This window comes from Dendrobates tinctorius, unplaced genomic scaffold (assembly GCF_039654945.1).
Source record: "Dendrobates tinctorius isolate UK_male_01 unplaced genomic scaffold, ASM3965494v1 ptg000008l, whole genome shotgun sequence".
Classification (NCBI taxonomy): domain Eukaryota; kingdom Metazoa; phylum Chordata; class Amphibia; order Anura; family Dendrobatidae; genus Dendrobates; species Dendrobates tinctorius.
In genome coordinates this window covers 65,710,890-65,720,203 of record NW_027361676.1, presented here as the reverse complement: position 1 = coordinate 65,720,203, position 9,314 = coordinate 65,710,890, and the positions used below count along the sequence as shown (strand labels likewise).

At 42.8% G+C, this 9,314-nt stretch overlaps 1 long non-coding RNA gene across 1 annotated transcript; it reads right to left on the bottom strand.

Moving 5' to 3' along the window:
- Positions 1–6,546: 6,546 nt before the first annotated feature.
- Positions 6,547–7,469, bottom strand: LOC141089565 (uncharacterized). Its single transcript, XR_012232326.1, has 3 exons — positions 7,110–7,469; positions 6,947–7,033; positions 6,547–6,818 (listed from the first exon to the last, which is right to left on the bottom strand). It is a non-coding gene; the product is annotated as an uncharacterized lncRNA (long non-coding RNA).
- Positions 7,470–9,314: the final 1,845 nt, after the last annotated feature.

The window sequence follows — 9,314 nt, the reverse complement described above, 5'->3', positions numbered from 1 at the left end:
CAGGCTCGGAGATGCTCTGTGAAGAATAACACATTGGTTTGCCTTTTCTCTTCCTCACTAGATGTGAAGTCTGCATACAGGGTCTCTGGGTTTTCTCTAATTGTGGCAGTTTTTATGGCTTTCTTTGCATGACTGTTCTTCTGCCCTTCAGAGTGTGTTATCTCCACGATCTTAGGCTAGTTTCACACTTGCTTTTTTTGCAGCGCGTTTTTCCCGCAAAAAAACGCATTAAAAAAACGCATACAAATGCATACAAACGCTGCGTTTTTTTCAAGCATTTTTATGCGCATGCAGGAAAAAAACGCAGCGTTTTTGCGCGTTTGTATGCGTTTTTTGTGCGTTTGCGTTTTTTTACAGATTTTGGAAAAACCCCACAAAAATGAAAAAACAACCATTCAACAACACACAAGACCAATGGGACTTCATTGTGGGTGTGGTATGTTAATATATAGACCCTGTCTACAGTATTCTTCACATTTGCTTGATTCTTCTCGTGACCATGGATCTGCGCTGGAAGAGTTTTCACTTCAACTTGGATTTGGACATCGCGATGGCTCAGGCGTATGCAGTTGCTTGCCATGAACAAAGGAAGAGAGAGAGGCAGCGAAGACGGCGGCGTATGTGGATACATCCGATTGTTGAACTCCGGGAGAGCCGTGGGGCATACCACACCCTCTACAGCGAGCTACAGGCAAACCCGGAGAAATTTACAGATTATATCAGGATGTCCCACGAAAGTTTCATGGATTTGCTTGCTCGTGTCCAACAATCCATCCGGAGACAGGACACACAGCTCCGTCGTGCGATTCCTCCTGAGGAACGGCTACTGGTGACATTACGGTATGTTTTAAAAACCAAGGGGTGCGGTCTGATGTTTTTTTTTAAATTTAGTATTCAAAACCGTGGGTAATTAGTTTTCGTGAATGTACTAATATTTTATTTTATAGTTTTTTAAAATAATATACATAAATATTAATTTTACTTCTTTGTCTGTTCACAGATTCCTGGCGACTGGAGAAACCCTATCTTCACTACACTTCCAGTACCGTATTGGAATCTCTACCTTGTCTGGAATTGTTGCTGACACCTGCCGGGCTCTCTGGAATGTTCTTTGCCCAGAATTTATGCCCCTGCCCACCGCTGAAAAGTGGATGGAAATTGCTGACAAATTCTGGACAGTATGCAATTTTCCCAACTGTTTGGGAGCTGTTGATGGTAAACACATACGGATCATCAAACCCCAAAGAACAGGATCTGAGTACTATAATTACAAAAAGTACTTTTCAATAGTACTCATTGCGATTGCGGATGCCGGATGTATGTTTGTAGCAGTGGACATTGGAGCATTTGGCCGTGGTAATGACTCACAGGCTTTTAAAAACTCAGACATGGGCCGGAGGTTGTATGGCAACCAATTTAATTTCCCTATGCCACGGCCTCTTCCTCACACCGAAGCTCCGCCACTGCCCTTTGTAATGGTTGGCGATGAGGCTTTTCAAATGTGCGGAAACTTACTGAAACCCTACTCCAGCCGGGACTTGGACCACACCAAAAAAATATTTAATTACAGGCTGACCAGGGCCAGAAGAACTGTCGAGTGTGCTTTTGGGATTCTTGTTTCCAGATGGCGAATTCTGGGCACGGCCATTAATCTTAAACTTGAAACAGTCGATGAGGTGGTGAAGGCCTGTGTGGTTCTACATAACTTTGTGATGGCTAAAGAGCACCCGACCTTTGAACTGGACGATGATGCTCCTAACCCATTGCCTGAATTCACTCAGCACACTCTCAGGTCATCCGTTGAAGTTGGCCAAATGAGGGACCAATTTGCGGCCTACTTTATTTCTGATGTAGGACGGGTGCACTGGCAAGATGAAATGGTGTAATGTTTTTGTTTGTTTATGGTAATAAAAAACCTTATTTGATACCATTACTGAGTGCACTATATTTTTTAAACTCCAATTTAATAAAAAACTTCCCATGTATAACTGAATTTTTTGATGTTCACACACCTGGGCAGGTAAATACACATATGAGTTAAAATGCAGCATTGCTAGTCTGCGTGAAATATATTGGAACGAGCAAAGCTGCAGGCCATGAATCAGGAAACCATTTTTTTTCAAGAGAAAATTGTGCAACTAGTTGAAAACAAAGTATGTGATTTTCTCAAAACACAACCCTCAAAACCCAACCCCAATGAAAGTCCATGGGGAATACAAGTCAGCATTGAGTGGATGAATGTAATCTGCTCCATTCCAACTTACAAGTTATTACACTAGGCCTTGGAATAACTATACTAGGCCGTGGTATTTCAAATATGAGTATAGTATGCCTTGGGCCTACTAGTATAGTCATATGTGAAATACCACGGCCTAGTATAGTCATAACAAGGCATACTCAATTTTTGCCAACTAGGATCTTGTTTCACGAAAAACAAACGGGTGAAACTTGAAACCAACAGTTTGCTTTTCATGAAACCAGATTCTAGTTGGTAAAAATAGAGTTATTACACTAGGCCTTGTAATGACTACACTAGGCCGTGGTATTTCAAATATGAGTATAGTAGGCCTTGGGGCTAGTAGTATAGTAATATGTGAAATACCACGGCCTAGTATAGTCATACCAAGGCCTACTGTAATAACTCGATTTTTAACAACTAGCATCTTGTTTCACAAAAAACAAACTGGTGAAACTAGAAAGAAACTTATTTTTAAGACAAGTTTCAACAGTTTGTTTTTCATGAAACCAGATTCTAGTTGGTAAAACTAGAGTTATTACACTAGGCCTTGGAATGAGTATACTAGGCCGTGGTATTTCAAATATGAGTATAGTAGGCCTTGGGCCTACTAGTATAGTCATATGTGAAATACCACGGCCTAGTATAGTCATACCAAGGCCTACTGTAATAACTCGATTTTTAACAACTAGCATCTTGTTTCACAAAAAACAAACTGGTGAAACTAGAAAGAAACTTATTTTTAAGACAAGTTTCAACAGTTTGTTTTTCATGAAACCAGATTCTAGTTGGTAAAACTAGAGTTATTACACTAGGCCTTGGAATGACTATACTAGGCCGTGGTATTTCAAATATGAGTATAGTAGGCCTTGGGCCTACTAGTATAGTCATATGTGAAATACCACGGCCTAGTATAGTCATACCAAGGCCTACTGTAATAACTCGATTTTTAACAACTAGCATCTTGTTTCACAAAAAACAAACTGGTGAAACTAGAAAGAAAATTATTTTTAAGACAAGTTTCAACAGTTTGTTTTTCATGAAACCAGATTCTAGTTGGTAAAACTAGAGTTATTACACTAGGCCTTGGAATGACTATACTAGGCCGTGGTATTTCAAATATGAGTATAGTAGGCCTTGGGCCTACTAGTATAGTCATATGTGAAATACCACGGCCTAGTATAGTCATACCAAGGCCTACTGTAATAACTCGATTTTTAACAACTAGCATCTTGTTTCACAAAAAACAAACTGGTGAAACTAGAAAGAAACTTATTTTTAAGACAAGTTTCAACAGTTTGTTTTTCATGAAACCAGATTCTAGTTGGTAAAACTCGAGTTATTACACTAGGCCTTGGTATGACTATACTAGTCCGTGTTATTTCACATATGACTATACTAGGCCTTGGGTTGGTTTTTAACATGTATTTACCCATCAGTGTGTGTGAGCGGCGCAAACAACATTAATGAAACTTAGTAATGGTGAACCACAAATGTAAATTTATTTTTTATCACAAAAATAAACCAAAAAATTATTTTTTCCGGCGTTTGGGGGCAGATGGTTTCAATTTGGGGGTGTGCAGGGAATATGCAACACTTGCTGTTGAAGACGGTGTTTGAGGGGAAGGGGCAACAAAACTTGTGGGGGAAGGTAGTCCAGTTAAGGGAATTAAACTAGGAACACTTGGAGGAGAGGAAATCTGTTCAGGTACATTAGTTGTAATGGCATGTCGCCGTAGGCTTGTGTGCCTGGACCGACTTTGGCCCAATGCCCGCCTTGATAGATTTCGCCTTGAACTAGGGGCAAATATTGAGTGTAGGTCCCCCGTCTGCAGGTGTGGCTGCTGCTGCTGCTGAGGTGGCGGCTGCTGCTGCTGAGGTGGCGGCTGCTGCTGAGGTGGCGGCTGCTGCTGAGGTGGCTGCTGCTGCTGAGGTGGTTACTGCTGCTGAGGTGGTTGCTGCTGCTGCTGAGGTGGCTGCTGCTGAGGTGGCTGCTGCTGAGGTGGCTGCTGCTGCTGAGGTGGCTGCTGCTGCTGAGGTGGCTGCTGCTGCTGCTCTTCGTTGTCAGTGCTCGTCCTTGCAGGAGGACTGGTGGCGGCAGTGATGGTCCAGGTTTGCAGAGTGGTGGTAGCAGGGCTACTACATGTTGTTGTAGCGGCAGGGCTGTTCCATGTTTGCCTAGTGGTGGCTGAGCTCCACACATGCATGGGAGTGGCGGTGGTGCTCCAGACAGGAGCAGCGCTTGCCATGGTGGTGTCGGTGAAGTGACCAGCTGCACTCAGACTTGTGGTGGTGTAACGGTGGGTGTCCTGGCTTTGAATAGAGGTGTCCGTGCAGTGGTATGCAGCACAAGTCGGTAGTGAGGTGAAGCGAGTCAATGGTGGCACAGGTGGAAAGGACACCACTGACTGCTGACCGTACCGATTATGCTGCATAGCCTGCAAGAAAGCATTGTTGCAGGCCTGCAGCACATTCAGCTGTTGATCAGGACTAAGGTGTTCCGCCATGCCCTTTTCAATCTTACTAAAAAAATGGTGTGCTGGTCTGTTGAGGTCGGCCTCCAGACGGTCAAGGCGCTGTTCTACAGAATTGAAGCGGTGTTCAAAGTGGTTAAAACCACGTTCCATGAGTGCAAAACCGCTTTCAACTCTGTCGGACAGTGACTTGAGGCTGGAATTAAATGTCTCGCTCAAATGCATAAACTCGGGCAAGACATTCCTGTCCAAGGCCCTCTGCCGCTGGCGGGTAGTGCCCGCATAACCAGTGCCAGAGACCTGGGACAGGGGAACACCTGATGGCCCAGCTTCCTGGTCACCAGCTGTGTGTGTGGTTGACCTGCAAGGTGCTTCCTGGCTGTCGGATGGCTGGGACGGGTCAGAGGACGTCCGAGGAAGGACCGCTCCAGGGCCAGGTTGCAGGGTGCTGCTCCAGGTGCTGTTGAAGAAAGGAAAATCATTACTACCATGCCTTTACAAGAAGCATCAGCTGTGGATTAGAAAAACACAGATTAATAAAAATAAAAACCCAAAATTTATAATACTTACGATCTCGTGGCAAGGACCGGTCTTAGGAACTGCAACGCGTGATAGTGACGGTATCTAGTTCTGGTCCTTGACGCAGATCCACTGCGAACCTGGCCCTCAGCACGAACATCACTGTTGAAGCGGTCCTTGATCGAACGCCAACGTGTTCGGACTTTGTCCACTGTTGATAAAAAAAAAACAGTGCCGTCAAGGACAACAGTCACTGCGGCACAATGTAGCAATACAATACTCAAAGCAGTCACTGTAGACCCCGATGACACTGTTGGGTTTCCTGCTAGAATACACCTAGCACGAAACCCAACAGTGCCGTCAAGGACAACAGTCACTGCGGCACAATGTAGCAATACAATACTCAAAGCAGTCACTGTAAACCCCGATGACACTGTTGGGTTTCCTGCTAGAATACACCTAGCACGAAACCCAACAGTGCCGTCAAGGACAACAGTCACTGTGGCACAATGTAGCAATACAATACTCAAAGCAGTCACTGTAGACCCCGATGACACTGTTGGGTTTCCTGCTAGAATACGCCTAGCACGAAACCCAACAGTGCCGTCAAGGACAACAGTCACTGCGGCACAATGTAGCAATACAATACTCAAAGCAGTCACTGTAGACCCCGATGACACTGTTGGGTTTCCTGCTAGAATACACCTAGCACGAAACCCAACAGTGCCGTCAAGGACAACAGTCACTGCGGCACAATGTAGCAATACAATACTCAAAGCAGTCACTGTAGACCCCGATTACACTGTTGGGTTTCCTGCTAGAATATGCCTAGCACGAAACCCAACAGTGCCGTCAAGGACAACAGTCACTGCGGCACAATGTAGCAATACAATACTCAAAGCAGTCACTGTAGACCCCGATTACACTGTTGGGTTTCCTGCTAGAATATGCCTAGCACGAAACCCAACAGTGCCGTCAAGGACAACAGTCACTGCGGCACAATGTAGCAATACAATACTCAAAGCAGTCACTGTAGACCTCGATTACACTGTTGGGTTTCCTGCTAGAATATGCCTAGCACGAAACCCAACAGTGCCGTCAAGGACAACAGTCACTGCGGCACAATGTAGCAATACAATACTCAAAGCAGTCACTGTAGACCCCGATTACACTGTTGGGTTTCCTGCTAGAATATGCCTAGCACGAAACCCAACAGTGCCGTCAAGGACAACAGTCACTGCGGCACAATGTAGCAATACAATACTCAAAGCAGTCACTGTAGACCCCGATTACACTGTTGGGTTTCCTGCTAGAATATGCCTAGCACGAAACCCAACAGTGCCGTCAAGGACAACAGTCACTGCGGCACAATACAGAGCAGGGAAATACTCACTAAACGCCTTTTTGGAGGATGCTGTGGCGCTGTCCCAGCCATCCATCAACGCTGCGGCCACCTCATTCCATAGCCGCCGGGTCACCACAATGTCCTTGTGCAGCCGGTCACGGCTGTCCCACAACGGCGAACGCTCCTGGACCAGGCTGATGAGCTGCTCATTATCCAGGTAGACGTCTTCATCCCGTTGTGGAACCTAGACAAAACACATTCATTAGAATAATCAAATTTAAATTGAATAAAAAGTTACAAAAAAAGAAACATAAAAAAGAGTAAAAATAGAAGATAAAAAATAAAGAACATTACAAATCATTTGATACTTACATTCCGTATCACCACCGGGACTTGGCTTCGCTGCTCCTGCTCTTCGCCCTCACTAGTCCCGTCCGCAGAAGATGATGATGACGATGTCTTAAAAAAGTTGAAAAAAACGTGAGAGATTTGGAGAAGCAGCAGATATACTTACCAGATGCACGAAAATAATCACCTCACGGTCTGCTTGCGCCAATTCCTGCCGCGATGGGGAATACTCTGATTCTGAAGACATACTGCATGTAAAAATAATAAAAATCATTAGTACATACATAATTTAAAAGGACAGGCATATAATGTAATATACTCACATTCTTCGCTGATATAATGGGTTCTTGGTTGACTGTCTGCTCTTCAATCTGTCAGTGTAGTAGTGGCAGAGTTTTGGCAGGCACCTCCTTTATATAGACTTTTTTTTTTTTACTTTAGAAGATTATAACTAGGACAACAAGTGGACACCACCAAAAAAACGCAGCGCTAAAAAAACGCATACCTGCGCATGCCAGTGCGCACGTATGCGCATCCATAGGCTATAATGGCCATTTTTAGCGCAAAACGTGCGCATACGTGCGCATGCGCTTTTTTCAAGGGCCAAAAAATGCAACATGCTGCGTCTGGAAAATACCAACGCACACCCCAAAAAAACGCAGCGCATGAAAATCGCATACATGCGCTTACCAGAGCGCAGGTATGCGCACCCATGTTAAATATAGGGGAAAAAACGCATGCGCATGTATGCGTTTTTTTCCAGCGCAAAAAAACGCAAATGTGAAACCAGCCTTAGACCCCCTGCTGCTTTGTGTCTCCGGCTCTCTATCAACATTTACTTTGTTCAGTTTCCCTTGTTCCAAATTAACATTTTCCATTTTTATAATTCTAATTCTAATTCTTATTTCTGATAGTTTTAAGTTCTAGCAAGATTCTGAGTGTGGTGAGGCTGAGGATGGTCCTACCTGCGGGTGCTGTCCTCTGGATGTCAGACCTGGTGCTGCCTGGTGGTTGCTGTCTGTCCTCCAGGGGATTCTTGTTTTCTCCTTTGGAACTTATTTTTTCCTCCTTTTTCATAAAATCTTTAGTCCGGCTCCGTCCTGCTCACTTCTGTATTCCACGGGGATGAATTTTTCCAGGTTGTGTCCTAAAGTTTCCTCTTTACAAGGTATAAAGTGATGAAAGTTCAGGAGCTCATGTTCAGTGCTGCTTACTCCTGGAATGGTGGGCGGGGTATCATATATACTACATGCATGCAACACACATATATACAACAGATATACTACATGCATGCAACATACATATACTACATGCATGCAACATACATACAACATATATACTACATGCATGCAACATGCATATATACAACATATAAACTACATGCAACATACTACATATATACCACATGCATGCAACATGCATATATACAACATATATACTACATGCAACATACTACATATATACCACATGCATGCAACATGCATACTACATATATACTACATGCAACATACATACTACATATATACTACATGCATGCAACACACATACGACATATATACTACATGCATGCAACATGCATACTAGATATATACTACATGCATACTGCATATATCCCACATGCATGCAACATGCATACTACATATATACCACATATATACTACATGCATGCAACATACATATATACTACATATATACCACATGCATGCAACATACATATATACCACATATATACTACATGCATGCAACATACATATATACTACATATATACTACATGCAACATGCGTACTACATATATACCACATATATACTACATGCATGCAACATACATATATGCTACATGCAACATGCATACTACATATATACTACGTGCATGCAACATACATACTACATGTATACCACATGCATGCAACATGCTTACTACATATATACCACATATATACTACATGCATGCAACATACATACAACATATATACTACATGCAACATACATACTACATATATACTACATGCATGCAACATACATATATACTACATGTAACATGCATACTACATATATACTACATGCATGCAACATACATACTACATATATACCACATGCATGCAACATGCTTACTACATATATACAACATATATACTACATGCATACTACATATATACAGCATATATACTACATGCATGCAACATACATATATACAACATATATACTACATGCAACATACATACTACATATATACCACATGCATGCTACATATATACTACATGCATGCAACATACATATATACTACATGCAACATGCATACTACATATATACCACATGCATGCAACATACATATATACAACCTATATACTACATGCATGCAACATGCATGCTACATATATACCACATATATAC